Consider the following 21,260-nt stretch of genomic DNA (forward strand, 5'->3'; position numbering starts at 1 on the left):
AGGCCTGGCCAGGCTGGGTTTCAAACATTGTGTTTGATATTTCTAGATGCATTAATCTAATATTCCAGGAGGCATTTCTGTTGCCTATGAGTCATAGGAGCTCTTCATTTTTATTGGATTAATTTGTTTTCTTTTTGTGTGTCTGTTTCTTCTGTTGTTCTCTGTCTTTTCTTCCATTTTTCTTTCCCTTTGTGATGTCTTCTTCCATCCTCTGTCTTTTTGGCACTTCCTCTACCTACCCGTCACCATGTCCAGGGCTAACTAGCAAGCATCAGACAGAGCAGGTAGGATTACTGTTAGAATGTGGAATCCAGAAGCGTGATGAGGTGTGGAGCAGAGTGCTTACACAAGGAGCATTTCAGGAGCTGAATATTTCTAGTGTCTTATGTTGGTAATGTTTCTGTAATGCTTCTGCTTTCTCCTCTATTTGCAACTAGATTTTATTTTATTATTTAGTGTAATACCCAGACCCCCATGTCTCTTTTCCTATATCAGCCAGCACCATGTACAGCTGAGGGTACAGCGGACAAGTTCAGGCTTTCCAGACTCTTTTTCCACATATTATACCCATACACTAAGCTAGGTGGCTTTTCCTCCTCCACATGTAGGACACAATCAGGAGGGCCCACTGTTCATGGACTTCTGACATTGTAATTCACCCAAATCTGAAACCTAGATTTTATTTTTTACTAATTTATTGTAATGCCAGTGGATATCTATTCCCCCTTCCACACAACCTTCTCCTATCACTGCAACCCCCTCAGCTGCCCAGCCTTACTCTCCTTGTCCATTATGCATCCTACCCTCCTCCTTTACCTCTTCTCTCCTTCCTTCCCTGATTTACATTCATCTCTTTGTTCCCCACCCCCCTTTGTCCACTCCCGTTTCTTACTCCTGCATTCCCTTTCTGCCACCTCTGCCACTCCTACTTATGCTGAGTAGCACTTTATTCCTCAAACAGACTTTATGGATAGCAGAGTGTGCTCCTAAATGGTGTATTGTCTGGACTTGCAGCCAAATTTTCTTTTCTTTTCTTTTCTTTTCTTTTCTCTAAAGATCAGCTTATTTTTTGCTAAGATGAAATATATTTAAACCATTCATTTGACTTCAGATTATGTAAATATGTGAAGATTTAAAGATTTAAAGCTTGAGGATGATTGTTTAATTTAATTTCAGGTCACAGGATGGTTGCTTAATTTTTTTTCAGGTTACTTATAAACAGTTCTCAGTGCTGAGTTCCTCCATCTCTTGCTGGAGTATCTCCAGAAAAATACTAAATGCATAGCCTTCTGTTTTGAATTTTAAAAAGGAATAGGCAAGATCAAGCCATCAATTTTAAGGCAGAATTCTCATAGACTCATAGACTTAAAGATCAGAAGAGACCATAGTTTGACCTCCTGCATACTCCAGGACACAGAGCCTCACCCACCCACTCCTGAAATAGACCCATAACCTCTGGCTGAGTTACTGAAGTCCTCAAATCATAATATAAAGACCTCAAGTTACAGGGAATCCTTCATTTACTCTAATTTAAACATCAAGTGACCCAGGCCCCATGCTTCAGGGGAAAGTGAAAAACCTGCCAAGCTGACCTGGGGGAAAATTCCTTTCCAACCCCAAATATGGTAATCAGTTGAACCCTAAGCATGTTGACAAGACCCACCAGCCAGATACCTGGGAAAGAATTCTCTGTAGTAACTCAGAGCCCTCCCCATCTAGTGCCCCCGCTCTGGCTGTTGGGGACTTTTGCTACTAGTAGTGGCAGATGCCACTGTAAGAAATCTCATCATACTATCCCTACCATAAACTTATCAAGCACAGTGTTAAAACAAGTTAGGATTTTTGCCCCACTATTCCAGAACTTCACTCCTCTGATAGTAAGAAACCTTTGTCTAATTTCAAGCCTAAACTTATTGATGGCCAGTTTATATCTCTATGTTTTTGTGTCATCATTGTTACTTAACTTAAATAACTCCTCTCCCTTCCTGGTATTTATCCCTCTGATGTATTTATAGAGAACGATCACATCTCTCCGCAGCCTTCTTTTGGTTAGGCTAAACACGCCAAGCTCTTTGAGTCTCCTCTTGTAAGCTAGGTTTTCTATTCCTCTGATCATCCTAGTAGTGTTTGTCTGCACCTGTTCCAGTTTGAATTAATCTTTCTTAAACAGGGGAGAACAGAATTGTACATAGTATTCCAGATGAGTTTTCACCAGTACCTTGTATAATAGCAATAACACTTCCCTATCTCTACTGGAAATACCTTGCCTGATACATCCAAGGATTGCATTAGCCTTTTTCACTGCTGCATCACATTGGTAGTCATCCTGTGAACAACCAATACACCCAGGTCTTCCTACTCCTGTACTGATTCCAACAGATACGTTCCCAGCTTATAGCAAAAACATTTGTTAGTCCATAAGTGCATAACCTTGCACTATTGAATCTCATGCCATTTCTATCACTCCAGCTTTCAAGGTCCTTCAGATCTTCTTGTATGATATTCTGGTTCTCTTCCGTATTGGCAACCCCTCGCAACTTTGTGTCATCCGAAAATTTCATTAGCACACTTCCACTTTTTGTGCCGAGATCATGAATGAAAATGTTAAATAAGATTGGTCCCAAAACCTATCACTGAGGAACTCCACTAGTATTCTCCCTCAAGCCTGACAGTTCACCTTTCAGTATGACCTATTGTAGTCTCCCCTTTAGTTAGTTCCTTATCCACATTTCAATCCTCATATTAATCCCCATCTCCAATTTAACTAATAATTTCCCATGTGGAACTGTACAAATGCCTTACTGAAATCAGGTAGATTAGATTTACTGCATTTCCTTTGTCTAAAAAAAGCCAGCTATCTTCTCAAAGAAAGAGATCAGGTTGGTCTCGCATGGTCTTTTTTACCTTTTGTAAAACCATGTTGTATTTTATCCCAATTCTCCCTTGATACCAGTGGAGATTTCTGCTTAAAATTGACTATAAGTTATGGCTTAATAATTTCAGAAATAGATTGGCTCACTTTTTCATAATAGATGTGATGTAGAACACAAACGAAATCGATGGATTTTATATTTTCAAAAGCAGTTATTAAGAGGTAATACAAAATTCATTAATTTTTCAGCCTTTTGAACAATGATGATCATTATTAAGCAAAATAGGAAAACCTGTGATTTTTATTTAAAAATCAAGTTTTACTTCCCAAAGTTGAGAAATGTTATATTTCATGTCATAAAATTACTTAACAATAATTAACAGTAACAATGATTTGACTGGCAGAAATGCGTTCCAAGCCAGTTTTCCCAATAAACGCCTATTGTTGGAATCTAAAACTGCTTTTGACAATCAAATCAACACTCGTCAACAATATGCCATTTAAAAATCCCATTGGATAAAGATGTTTTCATTTAAAAACACTGTTCATTAAAATATCTGGGAAGTTCTTTACAGAACTTTATACAACATGGGAAACCCTATTTGATTTCTTGTTTGTTTGTTTTGATGTAAACAAAAATATGCTAATGCTGCAAAAGAAGCATTAATGTGGGTCTATAGATAGTGAGCACATGCAGTGAAGTAATTATGACTCTAAAGGTGAGTGGATGGACAAGAATCTGGCTTTACAGTTGCTCATGGTCTCTGCCCTTTCCTCTTTAAATTTTCGCTGTCTTCCCAGTCTCTCAGGTTTTCCCCTTCAAGTCCCCCTATCTCCCACCTACTCTACAAGACTTCCTCCAGTGTCCATGCATCTGAAGAAGTGTTTTTTTACCCACGAAAAATTATGCCCAAATAAATCTGTTAGTCTTTAAGGTGCCACCGGACTCATTGTTGTTTTTCCAGTCTCCCTGTAATGTATTTCTGCCCATCCTCCCCGCACACTCATTGTCTCTGATTCCTATTTTCCCTCTCCTCCACTTCAGTACAGTAGCTTTTCCCCTTGCATTTTGGTATCTCTTTTTAATCCTCCCAATGTTCTGGAAGCCAGAATCTCTTCCCTACAACCTGCTAGACTTGGGAAGTGACCTTTTCTCTGCTGCTCCCGTTGGTGACCAGCTGAATGTAGAGCCAGAGCTCTCTGTGCTTCTGAGCAGTTGTTGAGTGGCTCTGTGAAGTGGATGTGGGGAGAGGCACCTGAGCACTGCAGGACACAGCACAGGTCACTGCTTTTGTCCTCCAGATCTTTTGTCATCTTCCCTTCTACAAGGCTAAGAGTGGGGGAGAAAGAAACTGTCATCACCCCTTACCTGAAAATTGTAGGGTTGATGACCTCTCCCACCCCACTATCATAATATTTATTCCCATGTTCATGATTAAAAAGTGTCCTCCATTTTGGGAGATATTACTGGTTGCAGTGATGTCATCCTTTTTACGGCTAGGGAATATCTCTCAAACTGGTAGAAACTTCCAAAACAGAGAACATCTTTTTTAAGGGCAACCACTGTACTGACTGCGTTCTGACCCAACAAGGTCCATAAGGAGCACCCTGTACAGATTATTCCTGCACAGAACAGGGACAGAATCAATCTTTGATATTTGGGGCAGCCGGGTGAAAAAAGAATCCTGGTTGACCACCCTTCTGGCCCCAAGTACCACTTCAGGACAAGCCCTCAGGGTTGCAGACAGTGATTGCCCCATCTTGCAGACAACATCCACTGTAGGAGGCTCAAAGGGAGGAAATGTCCTCAAAGTTTCCCTTGTCTAGTTCCTCCCAGCTTGTTTTCTTAAGGGGCATCAGGGTTTGCTCTCGTAATAGAACTGGTGCCAGTCCATTCCCTCCTCCAGACTTCCTGGATTCCCTCATCTCTGCAGGAGTCTAAGGCCATCTTTGTGGATGTTCTGTCCCTGGCAGTGAATATAACTCAGGGCTTCTCCAGCTATTATTGCCCCAAGGAAGCCTCTGTGCTCAGGTGAATTTAGGGTTATAGACTAGCATTTTCCAAACATTAATCTTCCAATGTACATGAAAATTATCATCCTATTGTGGAGGTGGGGATACTGGGGCAGCTAAGATAAGTGACTTGATTAAAGTGATACATGAAGGTAATGTCAGGGCCAGGATTCAAATGCAGGGATCTTTATTTCTCAGTCCTGTCTTTCTTCCTTTAATGCTCAAAAGGTGATAGGTGCTAGTGAAAACTACAATAGCCCCTTGCTGTGGCCAAAAGCTACATTGATTGCTCAGCACAGAAGTCTGCTCAGCTGTTGGTAGCCTGTCAGTGGCTGGTAGGGAGATTATAACCTTCCTGGTGGTATCAGTGGCAGCTCGATGTTGTGTGTTATTGCCTGCTTGCAGGGATACCCTTAAGGTGCAATAGATAAAGATTGTAGGGTTGTTTTCTGCTTGACTTATTATCTCTGGGAAAAGCTGGCTGGATACACTGGCATTGCAAACAATCAGTGTAGACTTCTTTTTTGTGATTCCAGGGAAATGGCTAAATTCTGTGCTCACTTACACAGTGTACATCTCAAGTAAGTCTGTTGGCTTAAATCCAAAGTTAGTGTGTTGATTTACAATGAGGACAGAATTTGGGCTCACTGAATTTTGGAATTTGGGCTCATTTTGACAGCCTGATTGTCAACAGTATATTACCCTGATCAAAGTGAATTTCACACCCCCATTCTCAGTGTATGTCCAGTTCAACACCCTTTATAAGGCAGAGAGAGAAAATGTATTGAGTAACAAAATGCATCTCAAATTTATGAGTGTAGATGTATTTATGTCTCAGTATAATGGAATATCATTCAGTAATATTTTGCTGATGGATTTTGTTCTGTTTTTCTGTGCACATGATCTCTGATTTGACTTGCTTTTTTCCTCATAGGATGCTGAGTGCAATTTGTATGCTACATCTGAAGTGGGACCTTGGCTTCTCATGTGCTTTGATTCAGATAGCAAAGATCTCCGAGTGTTTGAGCTTTTGTAGGTCATTTCAGCATTACGTCCATTTCAAACAGTTTTAATGTGATGTTTTATATAAATATCAAGTTACAATATATTTTAATTATCTGCAGTTCAGTTTTGTGAGACAGGGACAGTTTGCAATTAGCCTCATTCAGGTGTGCAGTGCCAGGAGTGGGGAGGACGTGTGCAAGCAACCTTTACCTCTCCCTGCCCCATACATAAAGGCTACAGCCCTTGTGCACTCTACATTACCCCTCTCCCCCAGGAGCAGGCAGGGAGGAGAGGCTGTAGCTCAGTCTCCCCATGCACCTGGTAACAGTGCTGGCCAGGTACCATTTAGGAAATAAGCAGCACCCTATGAAAAGGTGTGGCAGCAGAGTGCCTGGGAACTGAGTGACTTGAGCAGTGCCCCGTGGGTATGTGTCAATGCGATGTTCAGCCAGGCCTCCCAAGAGCCACGGCTGTGCAGCTGAGCATGCTGGATTCTCAGCAGAGAAACCCTGGCCAAGGATGAGTTTGTTTAAATTCCAAACACCCTCTAGTGGGTACAATTGGTGATTAGGAACTTTAATGAGAGCTTTAACTCGGGTGCCCTCCCTCCCACAGCGCTGGGAAGGGCCAGGCCCCAGGCTGGCAACACTGCGGTCTCATCCCACTGCTTAGGTAATAAAAAAAAATGGTAATAATTGGAGATATACCAATCTCCTAGAACTGGAAGGGACCTCGAAAGGTCATTGAGTCCAGCCCCCTGCCTTCACTAGCAGGACCAATTTTTGCTCCAGATCCCTAAGTGGCCTCCTCAAGGATTGAACTCACAGCCCTGTGCTCACTCTCCCATGCCACAGTGTGTCTCATTACAGCAAAGACAAAATGCTGTTCTTCAGCCTTCATGCAGACTAAAGCAATGATGTAATTCAGCCTCATAACAAATACTTGATAGATCAGCACCACCACAGCCCTTTTACATCACAAAATTGATTTGTTTATATATCAAATGTGATTTGTTTATAAACAACCACATCAGTCAACAATTTAACACTCATTCACACCACGCTGTAACAGCAGCAGTAGTGATTTTTAAGCTTTAAAAATGAGATTAAAAGTTGCTGTCACATCATTAAGCGTCAACTAAATTATCACTAAAATCATTTAATTACATTTTTTTGAATATGTACTGTACATATAACAAGATTGAGAAAACAATGAACGCTTAGGTTAATAAAAGGGCTAAAAAAACAACAGAGAAGGAGGAAGGATTATCCAACTAAGTTATAAATGTACGCTGACTTAGCAGCAGTGATGAGCTGCCAAAATCTTAACAACCGGTTCCCTATAAAAAGTTCTGATTTCGGGGGGGGGGAGGGGCTGCGGCGGGGGAAGACCTACCTGTGGGGCCAGGGGCCTCTGCAGGGCCTGGGGCAAATTGCCCCACTTGCCCCCCCCGGCAACCCTAGAGCTTGTAGCCCCCTTCCCCCCTTACCTTACCGGCAGCTCAAAGCAGCAGGACGACTCAGGAGCTCAGCTGAGCTGCACAGCTGCCGGCCATGCTGCAGCTCTGCAGGGAGGACTGGGGGGAGACATCCTCGTGGGGCCAGGGATCTGGGGCAAATTGCCCCACTTGCCTCCCCTCCCACGGCTCTGGAGCTTGCAGCCCCCTTACCTTGCCGGCAGCCCAGATCTCAGCTGAGCTGCCCAGCTGCTGGCCATGCTGAGGCTCTTTGGGGTGGGGGAAGCAGGGGAGGGCCCAGGGGAGACATCCTCATGGGGCCAGGGGCCCCTGCAGGGCTTGGGCCAATTGCCCCACTTGCCTCCTTCCCTCCCCTCTGGCCAGCCCTGGAGCTTGCAGCAGGACCCCTCCCCCCACCTTGCCGGGCCTCTCATAAAGTGGCAGCAGGACGACTCCAGAGCTCAGCTGAGCTGCCCAGCTGATGCCGGCAGCTGGCCATGCTGCAGCTGGGGGGAAGCGGGGGAAGGGCCAGAGGAGCCTCAGCCTCCCCAGCTGGGAATCCTGGGAGGAATAGGATGGTCCAGCCCGGGGACTGGAGTTCTTTGCCCACCCCCTGGCCCTTTAACAACTGGTTCTCCACAGAGGTCTAATTTTAGCAACCGGTTCTTGGGAACCTGTGGGAACCGGCTCCAGCTCACCACTGCTTAGCAGCACATTTAAGATGTGGACCTGCTAGAAAGAGTATGGAGTCAGTCCTTTGCTGCACTCAGCACAGGTGGAACAAAGGAGTTGGTTGCAGCTCCCAGATCCTGGGGTCAGGTAGCGACTGTCTGCCCCTTAGGGATTGCCAGAGGTACAGCATGCTTCAGCTACACCCTTCCCTGCCTTGGCCCCACCTCTAACATGCCTCTGTATATGGAGAGAATTGCCAGCTGGCTATTTCAAGCCAGCTAATTGGACCCTTTGCACCTCATTAGCCCCACAAAGAGGCCATAGTGGGCCTCAGGATCCAGCCCTGCATCTTTTTAGAAGGACTTTACTTGTAAATTGGAGCTGTGAGAATAACTGATTTTTTGGTTTGCTGACATTTCCGAAACATCGGAAAAAAAATTCACTTCATGTTGAATTAAACATTTTGTTCAATTCCCAAAGAAACCTTTTGTTTAGCTTTTGGGCTTTTTAACCCTTTATTATTATTATTATTATTATTATTATTTATTATTAAAAGCAAAGGAACTTTGGAAACATAGGTAGGTTCACAAGGATACTATGCCCTGGTCTAAACTACAGAATTACCTAAGTATAACTACGTCACTCAGGGGTGTAACATAATCATGTAGACAGTGCTTGGTGTGACTGGAGAGTTTCTCCCGCAGACATAGCTACCAGTTCTCACAGAGGTGGATTAACAAAGCTGATGAGTTAGCTCTCTCCCATCAGCTTAGATTGTCTTTGTTAAAGTGTTACAGCAGTGCAGCTGCACCAATGAAGCCTTTTAAGAGTAGACCTGCCCTTAGATGCCTAACTCCAACATTTAGGGATCTTTCACAAAGCCACAGAGGAGCAGGTGCCCCACCATGAATGCAATAGTTAGGGCACTCCTCTGGGATGAGGGAGACCTAAATTTAAATCTCTGCATAGGAGCAGAAACTTGAACCCTTGTCTCCTCCTACTAAGATATGTGCATGTGTCCTCAGGCTATGCAGGCAGGGGTAGGGGATGAGAGGCAGTTGCTCTTGTCTAGGGTGACCAGACAGCAAATGTGAAAAATCAGGACAGGGGGTGGGGAGTAATAGGAGCCTATATAAGAAAAAGACCCAAAATTGGGACTGTCCCTATAAAATCAGGACATCTGGTCACCTTACTCTAGTCTCTTCTGTTGAAGTTGTTTCAGTTTGTATAAATAATTAAATATTTATTGGAGCAGGGACTGAAACCCAGGTGTCCCCTCTTTCAGGTGAGTGCTCTAATCACGAGGCAAATCACTCTCATTTTCTGGTCCAATAAGTTGCTAATTATTATACAAAATGTACCAGCTTCACCAGAAGAGATTCGCACCCCAGAGCAGCCAATACCCTGGTGATTAGGACACAGTTGGGAGCACGTGAGTTTAAGTCCATGCTCCAGAGTGAGGAGACAAACCTGTGTCTCCCACATCATAGGTGAGTGTCCTGGCTATTGGTCATGGGGACAAGGAGCATACTATCTCCTCCTCCTTTTTTGAATGGTACGTAAGTCTCCTTGTGACTCTAACCTGAAAAATCAAAGCATTTTATTCTGAAAATATCAAAATGAATTAAAAAAATTGTCAACATTGACATAAATTTGCAAAATATTTCAGTTGACTCAAATCTGTATTTTTGTGTCTCAAAAAAGTTTCAGCTGAAAAATTTTGCCCACCTGTATTGTAAATACCATGCTCACTGGTAATATAACATATATATTTTTTAATTACTTAGGAAAAAAGCATCCTCGATACTGAATGTTTTTCTAGTAGTTTAGAAGGGAGATTTTTATACCTACTGTATTCTATGTTCGACAGGGTCAATACCACAGGCCAAACAATTCATCAATCAACATCCACAGGAGGAGCAAAACTGCTTTTCTTATGTGTTGTTCTGATCAGAGCCCTGGCATCACCCAACCGTATGAGATTGAACCCTCTAGCTGTGGCTTTGACAGAGACTCCAACTGGAGCATAGGGAGCAGACCATTTTTGCTATATCTCTCAGAGTGAACGTTCTGATTTATCTCTCCTCAAGAAAAAGTCTTTGCAGTAATTACCCAAAAATTGTGTAAGACCTTCATGTCAGAAAATATACAGATTTGTGAGAAAATCATATCAAATCAAAAGGAAAAAGCTTAAAGTTGTATGTGATGTAAGCCTGGGCAATCATCTTACCTAGAGAAGGTAAAACTTATCTCAGTACAATAGTATCAGTGCAGGAAATAAAAGTATCCAGAGTACTCATGGTGTCAAAGTTGCTGCCTTTTAATTTATCAGTGAGTGTCAAGACTTGCACAGGCGCACACATGCTCACACGCTCTGTAATCTTCTTCAGCCCCCACTCTTCTCTTTCTCTCTTCCTATTTATATCTCTGAGAGTCTTTGAAGTAAAGGTCTGATCTTTCATTATACCAGGCATGAATGCATCATCTATATTTAGCATCCTGAAAAAGCTATTTGCATAGGTGCATCTAAGAACATTGTGATTTCGAGCAATTGTTATCTGTTCCAGATTCATCTAATATTGTATGGCAACATGTTTCCCTGAGTAAATTGGAGTCATCTGTTTTTTGTCACTTCCCAGGTGAATTTGAGAAGTTTCTTTGGGTTCATAGAAGTGTTAACTCATCATATGTATCCCGATTAGACTAAGGTATTTTTGTGTACAGTAGGACTGATTCTCCATAGCCTTGCACTTTGTGTAATCCTTTACACATGGGCCCAGTGGCTGTAAAATGTTACCAGATCAAAATGCACATGTGTACATGTGACTACACCAGGGGTTAGGCAGTGGTAAATCAGACCCTAATGGTTCACATCCTCTAGAACAGGGGTTCTCAAACTGGGGATCAGGACCCCTCAAGGGGTCACAAGGCTATTACATGAGGGGCCATGAGCTGTCAGCCTCCACCCCAAACCCTGCTTTGCCTCCAACATTTGTAATGGTGTTACATATATAAAAACATGTTTTTAACTTATAAGGATGGCCACACTTAGAGGCTTGCTGTATGGAAGAGGTCACCAGTAAAAAAGTTTGAGAACCACTGCTCTAGAATGAGGTCTCTAACTTTTCTTGCATAGAATCCAGTCTAAAACTCATTGAACTACATGGCAAGGTCAAGGTCTTAATTTTTAGGCATTAGGTGAGGATCTTTCAGTCATGAGTTTAAAATGACAGTGACTGTGGTTTTTTTTTTTAAATAATTCTATATGTCTCAGTACTACTGAGACATATCCAGTAGGATTCTTAATAAGCAACACTCAAATCTATAAAAATCTGTTCTCTTAATACTCAAAGGGGTTCCATGAGTAATTTCCATTTCCACCGAAGGGCAATACCTTGGTAAATCAACTTCACATTGCTGGGAGAATAGTTAATTCAGAAGAAAGCAGTGTCAACAATTTAGATATGATCTTGACTCCTCTTTTAGGCATAATCCTGTGAAGACAAAGGGAGATTTACATGAGTATTAATAATATGACTGAGATTGAAGAGCCTGATTCAAAGCCCATTAAAATGGGAATGGGAACAAGCCCTTAGAAGCCCCCTCAGAAGTAAGCCCTTCATAACCCACTGCATCCTCAGATAATACAAATCAATATAGTTCTATTTACTTTAATGAGGTATGTTGATTTACACCAGTTGAAAATCAGGTTGTTAGTGTCTGACAACTCAAATGTCACCATGATAAGAATTTGCTTCTAAGGGTGCAACCTAGATTGGAAACCAGCAGACAAAGCTGAGGAGTAGCTATGGATGCACTGACCACAACAAAAAAAAATGAACTACTACTTGTAGTTAAATCCGTAGGTGCCAATGGGTCTGAAAACTTCATCTTCAAGTATCAGGGAGTCAGCATGTCATACATGGTCAGAGATTTATCTGAAGAGATCCTGAGGTAAATAGTATGCTCTGTATGTATTAAACAGGGTCTAAGTACTGTTTGTACTTACCCAATGGAAAACAATTACTTAACCTACTAAATCAGTGTGCCAGTTTGAATGTAAAACATTTTTAAAATGGTGTAACATGATTTAAAATAATCTATTCTTACATAAGAGTCCTTTCTTAAACTAACAAAGAAAAATTATGCTAACATTCTCAATTGTATAGATATTGCTAAAGGTCTCAGACTAGAAAATTCAGAATCATTACTGTACTTTTGACGACAGCATAGAGACTGTGAAAATACGAATAAAAATAGTGTTGGGACTTTTTTTGGTTATGACATATTTGCTTCATGTAGATGTTTCAGATAGCCACTGGATAGCTGATATAATATGAGTACTGATGACAAGAGACACAGCAGCAGCACTGACAGTAGAAAGTCTGGAGCTTTTTTGCCTGCCTACGAAGGCTGCTTTGTGTTTTGATCCATGACAGTTTAACTGACTGAGCTCTGGTGTCAGCTGTAGCAGTGTCTTCACTTACTGTACCTCTTACAAGGAAGTGAGACATTCAAAAATTTACTAACAGTGGTATGATCAACATGACACTGTAATGAAACCCAGGAGGATATTGGTATAATATATCAGACCAGAAACCATCATTAGTGTCATACCTCTTACTGGTATATATCCTTTTTCCTAACCCTTATAACATTTCAAATAGAATATAGTAAGGTGCTTTGTTCCTCTAAGGACTGCTAGTGTAACAAGGCAATCTTCTGATTTAAGCCCTTACAAGTCTGGCCAGAATAGCTTGCAGAATAAAGCACATTGATTAAATAATTCAAAGTACTGTAGTGGGAAATGATGTGTAATCCCCATTCTCATAATAACCCTGTTTCAAATTAACCAAGGTAGAGCAGAGAAGTGGACAGAACTGCTGGATCATTTAAGGCCTAATCTTGTGAAGTTCTGAGCATCTCCTGAAAGGAGCTCAGCACCTTCAGTTCTTTTTGAAGTTGAGAACACCAACTGTCTCTCAGGATTGGGCCTTTACTTTCCAAAAACAGCGTTTTATAGTATTCTTTTGTTCAGGAGATTTACTGCACTGCATTCTGTAAGTAGTGCTGTTACTTTATTTGGATTGCTCACTATGGGTCCACTCACTGCTAAGTATTATGTATTATTTGATTAGTAGATATAAGAGAATAAATAATATTTTATAATCCCTTCATACTTGCTAGAAGGTCTGATAACAAAAAGAAGAGGCAGTATTTTGAACTATGTATAACATAAATCTCTAAATAAATATTTTACTCTCTTTGTGTTAAAATTGGCTTCTTCTTTACAACAGGAAGAGAATCAAAATACATAACATTAGCAAATGGCTAATATTTGAAATTGTTCGGGTAGTTAGAGAGTGAAGCATTAAGATTTTTCATATATGGTGGCTTTACTGCTAGATTTAAATATACCACTTTCATTTTATAAAATTAAGTCAATAATCAATTGAGTAATATTTTAATTCCTTTTAGTCATTTTGCTGAGTCATGCATAACCTTCAGTGTGATGCCTCCCCCTTTCTAATGTTTTACTTGTGCATTGGCATTAAAAGTGTCATGTATACAAACTGTAGCTGAAATTAGTGGAAGCTGCAAATGTGTAGCTCCTCTGAAAAACAGACCATTTTTGCTTAGAGAATGTGCCTAAACATGGGTTTAGGCACAAATCTTCTGGTAGCCAGCTTTCAAAGTGTAGACCTTTGAATCAATCTATACTTTATACAGAAAAAAATTATATAAACATATTAAGGATGCATAAACAAGAATTCAAAAGTTAGGAAATGCCAGGACTAAGGTTCTGTGCACATCATAAATTCAGCCCCCTTGTGCATATGAATTATGATGTAGTCTTATTTATGTGATCACATCCCATTTTCCCAGGACTCCTGCCTCATTCAGTAAATGGATAGTTGCTCAATATTTTGTTTTATCCTCACCACTGAATATGTGGTCCAAGGCCTTATTTGCAATTCAAAACCTGCTTTGAAGACAAAATCATTCAATCACCCCCTCTCAGATATAGGCACCTAAGTCTGGGCTGGAGGGAGGCACCTATCTGGGCTTGAGATTCGTAGCTGCAGACAGTCTCTTGGCATTAGGCACCTAAGCTATTAGCAGGTAGCCTGTGGGGAGGAGGATGACCTGCCATGTAACTTTGAGCCCAGTGGTTAGGGTACTCACCCCTACTGCACCCTTCCATATAATTCTTGTCTCCACCTGAAGGGGAGAAGGGATTGAAGGGATCTGCACCTCTCAGGTGACTGCTTTAACCATTGGGCTATAAGATGTTCTGATGAGGAGACTCCCTCTGTCTCTCCTGTTGAAGCTGTTGCACTCTGGATAAATAATTAAAGAGTCATTGGAGGACGGGGACTGGGGCCTGGGTCTCTCACTTCTCAGGTGAATCCCTTACTCATTTGAGTAAAAGTTATGTGAGAGGGCCTCCTCCTCCTCCCCTCCCCCAGCTGTTTTTTGTGAACTCACCTGAGGGATCCGACCTGGTAGGTTCCCTCCCAGCACGCTTGCCAGATGGGCCCTGCACCCAGCTTAGGCAGCTGAATGCCCATCTTCCCGTGGTTTGTGAATCGCTCTGGGGCTTAGGCAGGAGATAGGCGCCTGGGCACCTAGAGGGAGGCAACCCTGCGCATGCTCAGAAGCATAAACACAGATGCCTAGGGAACTTTTATTGCAAAATGTAGGTGGTGAGTGAGTTCCTGTTCCTACAGGCTTCAGAAGGAGTTTTGTGCATTGCAGTGTTCCTGAAGCTGATCTGGGTGCCTCCAAGCAGGGAGTTAGGGCTTGTCTACATGGGGGGAGGGTTAATCCGCAGAGTTTTGCCACATGTCCGGTAATGCTCATTACTCAAGCCACAGTAATCGTGTGCTCATGGGACAATGTGCTCTCTGTCAGTGCACATCCTAGTGTATGCTCGGCAGCAATTTGCTGCAAACTAAGGGTGTGACATTCTCAGGGGCAGGGGAGTGTCCCATGCATTTTTGCTTTGCTGCTGAGCCATGTGCATTCAGGCATTTTTCTTGGTGTGCATTTTGAGATGCATAGCGGAAGCCAGGCTGGCTCAATTTTTTAAAAAATCCCATGATTCATCAGTCTCCCCCATACTTACTTTAGGGTGGACGAGTGCCATTTTCAAATTACTGACGGTCAGCCTGGACCCAACAATGCAATGCTGCATGGTACTATGCTGGCAAACTGGAATACGCAGAGGCTTCTTGGGCTGTATTTCAGCACTCAAAGCTGAATGAATTTGGTTTGGGACCAACCATATGATGTCATAGCAGCAGGAGGGTCTTCAACAGTGGTGGAACTGGGACATGGATGATGAAAAAGAGGAAGACATGGAGCAACTGATAGTAGAGGACTGGTTCCTGGGGCAGCTTCACAGCATGCAGTACCATTTCTGGGCTTGGGAAATCAACATGGATAAGTGGGAAAAGATTGTTCTGCAGACCTGGGATGACCAGCAGTTGTGAGAGAATTTCAGAATGGGGAAGGCAACTTTTTTGGAGATATGTGATGAACAAACTTGGAGCTGCAGTGGCAGTTTACCAATGTGCAGTGCCCCATATATGTAGATAAGTAGGTCTCAATTGCTATCTCTAAACTGGCCACCCCGAATGCTACTGGTCCACAGGGGACCAATTTGGCATGGGAAGATTGACCATTGGGACCGCAGTCATTCAGGTCTCTGGCGGCATGGAAAAGGTATTGGGTTATAAATAAGGCTATGTTTTAGTCACTGGTATTGTTAATAAAAGTCATGGACAGGTCACGAGAAATAAACAAAAAATCACGGCCTGTGACCTGTCAATGACTTGTACTATAAACACCCTGACTGAATCTTAGGAGCTTTGGAAAGCTCTGGGGCACTGCTGCTGCTCATGGGGAGAAGGGGACAACCCGGGGCCCCACTGATGCTCTGGGGCAAGGGAGGCAGCTCAGCATGCCGCAGCTGCTCTGGGGGAGGCAGGGTTGGCTCGAGTCCCCGTGGCTGGGGTCGGGGAGGGGCGGCCTGGGGCCCTGCAGTTGCTCCAGGGCGGTGCCGAACCCATGCTACTCCAGTATCCCCTGGGGCAAGCTGCCTGGGGCCGCCTGAGCAATGGCCAGTGCAGCTGGCCCAAGGCCGCCATAGCTGCTCAGGCAGGCCTGGGGTCAGTCGAACTGCCTACAGAAGTCATGGAGGTCCCAGAAGTCACGGAATCTGTGACTTCTGTGACAGACTTGCAGCCGTAGTTATAAAGCATGGTGATGTTCAGGAAAGCTTATTGAAGGCTCTGTGCACAATGAATTCCCAAACTCTATAGGGGCAATCGATGGTCTTCTCAAAAGCAGGAATGGAAGGGAGTAGCAAGCAGTATCAGAGGGGAATAGCTATGCAACTATTCCTCATAATTTCTGAATAAAAATATGAGCAATTTCTCAGGCTTAGATTTTGCTTTATCTCCCCTGCAGACATGTTGAAAATGCAGAGAAAAATAGATAGGCTTCTGCAATAATTGCCTAAAGCATTCACTGTTACCAGTCTGTAAGAATGTGTGTCATCAGGGAATTTGTACTTTGTAGCTTCATAGGCATGCAATGCTGATTTCTACCTCATGTAAATTGAGAACACTAGCCAAACTTCTTTTCCTATCATCACTGTCTCAAACTTTTGCATTTCACATACAAATATGTTTCCCTTATTCAAATCTGCTGCAGAGTGGACAGAGTGGAGCAGAGGCAGTGGCTTTGCCATGCTGCCAGCTGACATTTTGAGGTGGTGAACAGGGCTTGGGGTGGGGAGGCAGTGTTCTGCAGGCAGGACAGCTGAGGGCAGGGGAAGGAAAATAAGTACATAGGCATGTGCTTTCCACATGGTGGGCCTGAAAAAGGTCAGTGGTTGGAACTTTAGCTTGAAATAGAGGGTGATTGCCCAGCTGGAGCAACTGTCATTTTGAAAAGGTATATGGGGCAGGAAGGTGAACAGACAGCATGGGCCAAGGGGGGCGTGCAGGAGGTGGGGACCTCTGACTCAGAAACGCCTCTAGCTCACATCTTATGACCAAAGGACAGAAGCTAGCATGGCAGTATAGCATAATAATACGACAATAAAACTTAAATAGTAAATTATTTTAATTAAAGAAAAAAAAACTTACATGCTGAGGTTCCCTCCATAGGTTGCTGCCCAGGAATTGGGATTAGTTGCTACAGTGCACGAATCAGGCTCACCCTCCACCTGGCTGGCATCAGGGCCCTTCACTGTCTTCAAGATGTCTTCACTGGCCTCCTCGTGCTCATCCCTCAATGGGTCAACCTTGGTGGGGAAGGTGGCCAGCAGGGTCCACAAGCTGCCTGGTTTGGTTGGCCGTGTAGTTATGTAAAGGCTGTGTAGTTAGGTAAATTCCTGTCCAGATCCTCAAAAAATTAGCAGATTACATGTTTCCTGCCAGATATTTTTCCTGATCTCCCTCATTTTAATGTAAGTGCTCATGAGCTGTTTTCTCTTTATCTGACACTGTTCGGCATGCCGGCTGTGGACCGTCATGAACATCTGCCTAGCAATGTCCACAAAAAGGTCTTTGCTGTGGTACTTGGTGTAACCCTGCCTTAGTGGGTCACAACTGAGGATGCCAAATTCAGGACAAACTGCTGAGAAACACCCCAAGACTGGTGAATAATCCCCCATAGGATATACCAAGCCAGCAACAAAAGTCAACTCCTGTTTCACCACACTGGCTAACAAGAAGTCATAAAAGTAGTTTCTTTGGACATCCCAGTTCTTATATCATCACCAAAAACACTGGATTCAGAGATGAGTGGTTCTTTATAACCAATCACATCAAATAATAGGTTCTTTTCTGATCCCAAAGGACCAGCTGCACATCCAGGTCAATATGTAACTTAGATCTTATCCAAAAATAACTCTGATGCCAATCCTTTAGTATCTAAGATGCTGTATGTTCCAGTCTGTGCATCCGATGAAGTGGGCTGTAGCCCACGAAAGCTTATGCTCAAATCAATTTGTTAGTCTCTAAGGTGCCACAAGTACGCCTGTTCTTTTTAAGATCTAAAGGTTTATTTATAAAAGGAAAGATGACAGTTAAAATTGGTTAAAGAATCAAATACCTACAGTAATTGCAAAGTTCTTGGTTCAGACTTGTAGCAGTGATGGAATAAACTGCTGGCTTATGTCAAGTCTCTGGAATACATCCACAGCTTGGATGGGTCATTCAGTCCTTTGTTCAGAGCTTCAGTTTGTAGCAAAGTTCCTCCAGAGGTAAGAAGCAGGATTGAAGACAAAATGAAGGTGTTTCCAGGGTCTTTTATAGCTTTTGCCATGTGGAGGGAATCCCATTGTTCTTACTGTGGAAAATTACAGCAACAAGATGGAGTTTGGAGTCACATGGGCATGCATTTTGCCTGGTCACACAAGGAAATTCCAGTAAGTGTAGATGGGTGTCGCCCATGATCCATTGTCAGTTAAATGTTCTTTTGATGAGCCACTCAATTTGAATAGTCCCTCCAAGATGTGCTGGCTAGCTACCTTAGGCATTACCCCAGGAGCAAACATTTGGAATTCAGGTATAGAGCCAATACTTATAACTTCAAAGACAAAAATGATACATGCATACAAATAGCAGAATTATATTCAGTGAGCCATAACTTTTCCTCAGACACTTCACTTAACAACCTTTGTACAGATTTGTTGCAAATATATAACAGTGGTTGCAACAATGATCTAGATGGTCACATTTTAATCAGATAACATCACATTCGGTCACAAGAGCTTCCTGTGCCAGTGCTTTCTCCCTCCACCCACCCCCTGGACCGATGAGATCCAGGGTCTCAGCACAGCTCCCCGTGGCTGCTCAAGACATGTTATAGGGCTTCTGGAGCTTCTTATTATAGGGATTCTTATTGTACCTATTGTGATAAAGTGGAATCCAGAAGTAAATGCAAAAATCTGGCTCTGTGCCAGCTTATAAATAGAGAAGGGGAGATCTTGTCAATTTGACTTCAGAGCTGGGGAGGAAACACAGATAAACAGACTGTCAGTAACAGTTGCCTGCAAACCAGAGTGGTATATCTGTTAGAAGATTGCCAAACTAACTTACAGCAGCATTGTGTGCACATAAACAGCAGACTGGACTAACTCGCTTCTCTGTGAAGTTAGTTCCCTTCAAAACAGGACTCTAGAGTTGGTGATAAATGTGTCGTCAGTGCATTACAATGAACTGTGTTGTGTGTGTGCAAACGTTTTCCGAGTGGATTAACTTAAAAAGTTGCTGATTAAACCACCCATGTAGATAATTCCTTTTGTTCATCCAAGAATTAGCTTCTGTCCCATCTGTTCCCTACCTGTAAACATGGGATAATACCGTATTTTTCCATGTATAAGACGCCCCCATGTATAAGACGCCCCCACTTTTCTAACCCCAAATTCAGGTTTTTGGTTTTTTTTTCCCTCCAGCTGCAGCTGTTCCCCCCCCCCCCCCACACTTTGCTGGCCCAGGGGCAGGAACAGGGGAGGGGGGTAGGGGGGGGGAGAGGAGGCGGCGCCGGCTGCTCCGCCCGGCGGCCCTGCTCGGCCTCTGCCCCCCCTCCTCCCCGGCCCCGACCCGCGCCGCTCTCCTCCTCTCCCCCCCCAGCCGCCCCCCCGCGCCCCCCCCCCCCCACCGCCCCCCACACCCCCCCCCCCCCCCCCGCCCCCCCCCCCCCGCCTCCGCCCCCCCCCCCGACGCCCCACCCCCCCCCCACCCCCCCCCCGCCCCCCCCCCCCCCCCCGCCCGGCCCCCAGCCGCCGCCCCCGGGACCGCGATCGCCGGAGCCGGGCAGGGGGGGGGGGGGGGGCTGGGGGGGGGCGGGGGCCGCTGGCCCTGCCCCTCCCCCCCCCCCCGCCGCCCCCCCCTCCCCCCCGCCCCCCCCCCCCCCCCCCCCCCCCCCCCCCCCCCCCCTCCCCACGCGCCTCCCCAGCCCCCAGCCCGCGCTGGCCCGGCGGGCCCGGGCAGCTGGGGCGGGGGGGGGGCGGCGGAGGCGGGGGGCCGGGGCTGGGGGTTCCCGGCGCCCCCCCTCCCCGCCCCCCCCCCCCCCCCCTCACCCCCCCGCCCCCCCGCCCCCCCCCCCCCCCCCCCCGCCGTGCCCGCCCGCCCGGGCCGCGGGCCGGGCCGCGGGGAGCTGGGAGCGGAGGGGGCGGGCGCTGGCCCGCCCGCCCCCCCCCCCGCCCCCCCCCCTCCCCCCCCCCCCCCCCGCCCCCCCCCGCCCCCCCCACCCCCCCGCCCCCGCCCCCAGCCCCCGCCCGCCCCGCACGGCCGAGCCCGGGCCGGGGGGCCGGGGGCCGGGAGCCGGGGCGGGGGGGCTGGGGGGGGCCTGCCCTCCCCCCTGCCCGGCCCCGCCCGGCCCCCAGGCGGTGCGGTCCGGCGGCCGGCGGCGGCGCCGGGGGCGGCCGGATGCCCGGCCGGCGGCCCCCCGCCCCGCCCGGCCCCGCCCCGCGCCGCGCCTCCAGCGCCAGCCCAGAGCCAGCAGCCATGTGCAGGCAGCACGGGGCGGGGGGGGGGGTGGTGGGGGAGGGGGGGGGGGGGGGTGGGGGGGGGGGGGGGGGGGGGGGGGGGGGGGGGGGGGGGGTTCCGGGGGTGATAACTACCTCAATTTTTAGGCTAAGGATTTTAGAAAAAAGTATAGTCTTATACACGGAAAAATACAGTAACACTTCCCTTCCTGACAGGGCTGTTGTGAGAATAAACACACTAAAAAATGTAAGGTGCTCAGATACTGTGATGATGAGGGCCATATAGATGGATAAATCATGTAAATACAGTTGGCTTCATAATACATATACACAAGGGAGCTAAATTAAGGTAGCACAGCCAACCTTAATTCTGGTATTTTCTAATTAATACTGTGTGACTGCAACCTTATTGTCTTTTAGCATATTTTTTCTATGTCATTTCCTAGGTTTTTAAAAAAGCAAGGTGAAAACAAAACAGAAATTCCATCATCTTGAACTACCCTGACACCTACATGGATCATCAGCAGGATTAGAACCTTTAGATCTATAGCACTGACCTCTGCCATTTGGGCTAACAGAGTAACTGATAATAGCAGAAGCTGGTCTTCCTCTATGTAGGCCCACCACGAAAAGGAGATGAGGCACGTATTTTGCTAATGGGTTTCACAGCTATTTGCTGACATCACGGGAATGCTGAGGCTCAGAAATCCCAGGTTCTGATCCAGATGCTGAGA

The 21,260-nt window shown here is 45.2% G+C and overlaps 1 protein-coding gene and 1 long non-coding RNA gene across 3 annotated transcripts in view; both read left to right on the forward strand.

The window, feature by feature from the left end:
* The window catches only part of KCND2 (potassium voltage-gated channel subfamily D member 2), a 382,728-nt gene that overhangs the window by 104,700 nt on the left and 256,768 nt on the right, over window positions 1-21,260 (forward strand). The gene's annotated exons all lie outside the window — the stretch shown is intronic.
* The window catches only part of LOC120391016, a 147,676-nt gene that overhangs the window by 6,754 nt on the left and 119,662 nt on the right, over window positions 1-21,260 (forward strand). Inside the window, exon 2 of the long non-coding RNA XR_005591197.1 lies at window positions 11,885-11,972. This is a non-coding gene — a long non-coding RNA (uncharacterized LOC120391016). The remainder of the gene's footprint in view (window positions 1-11,884; window positions 11,973-21,260) is intronic.

The sequence above is a fragment of the Mauremys reevesii genome, linkage group 1, assembly GCF_016161935.1.
Source record: "Mauremys reevesii isolate NIE-2019 linkage group 1, ASM1616193v1, whole genome shotgun sequence".
Classification (NCBI taxonomy): domain Eukaryota; kingdom Metazoa; phylum Chordata; order Testudines; family Geoemydidae; genus Mauremys; species Mauremys reevesii.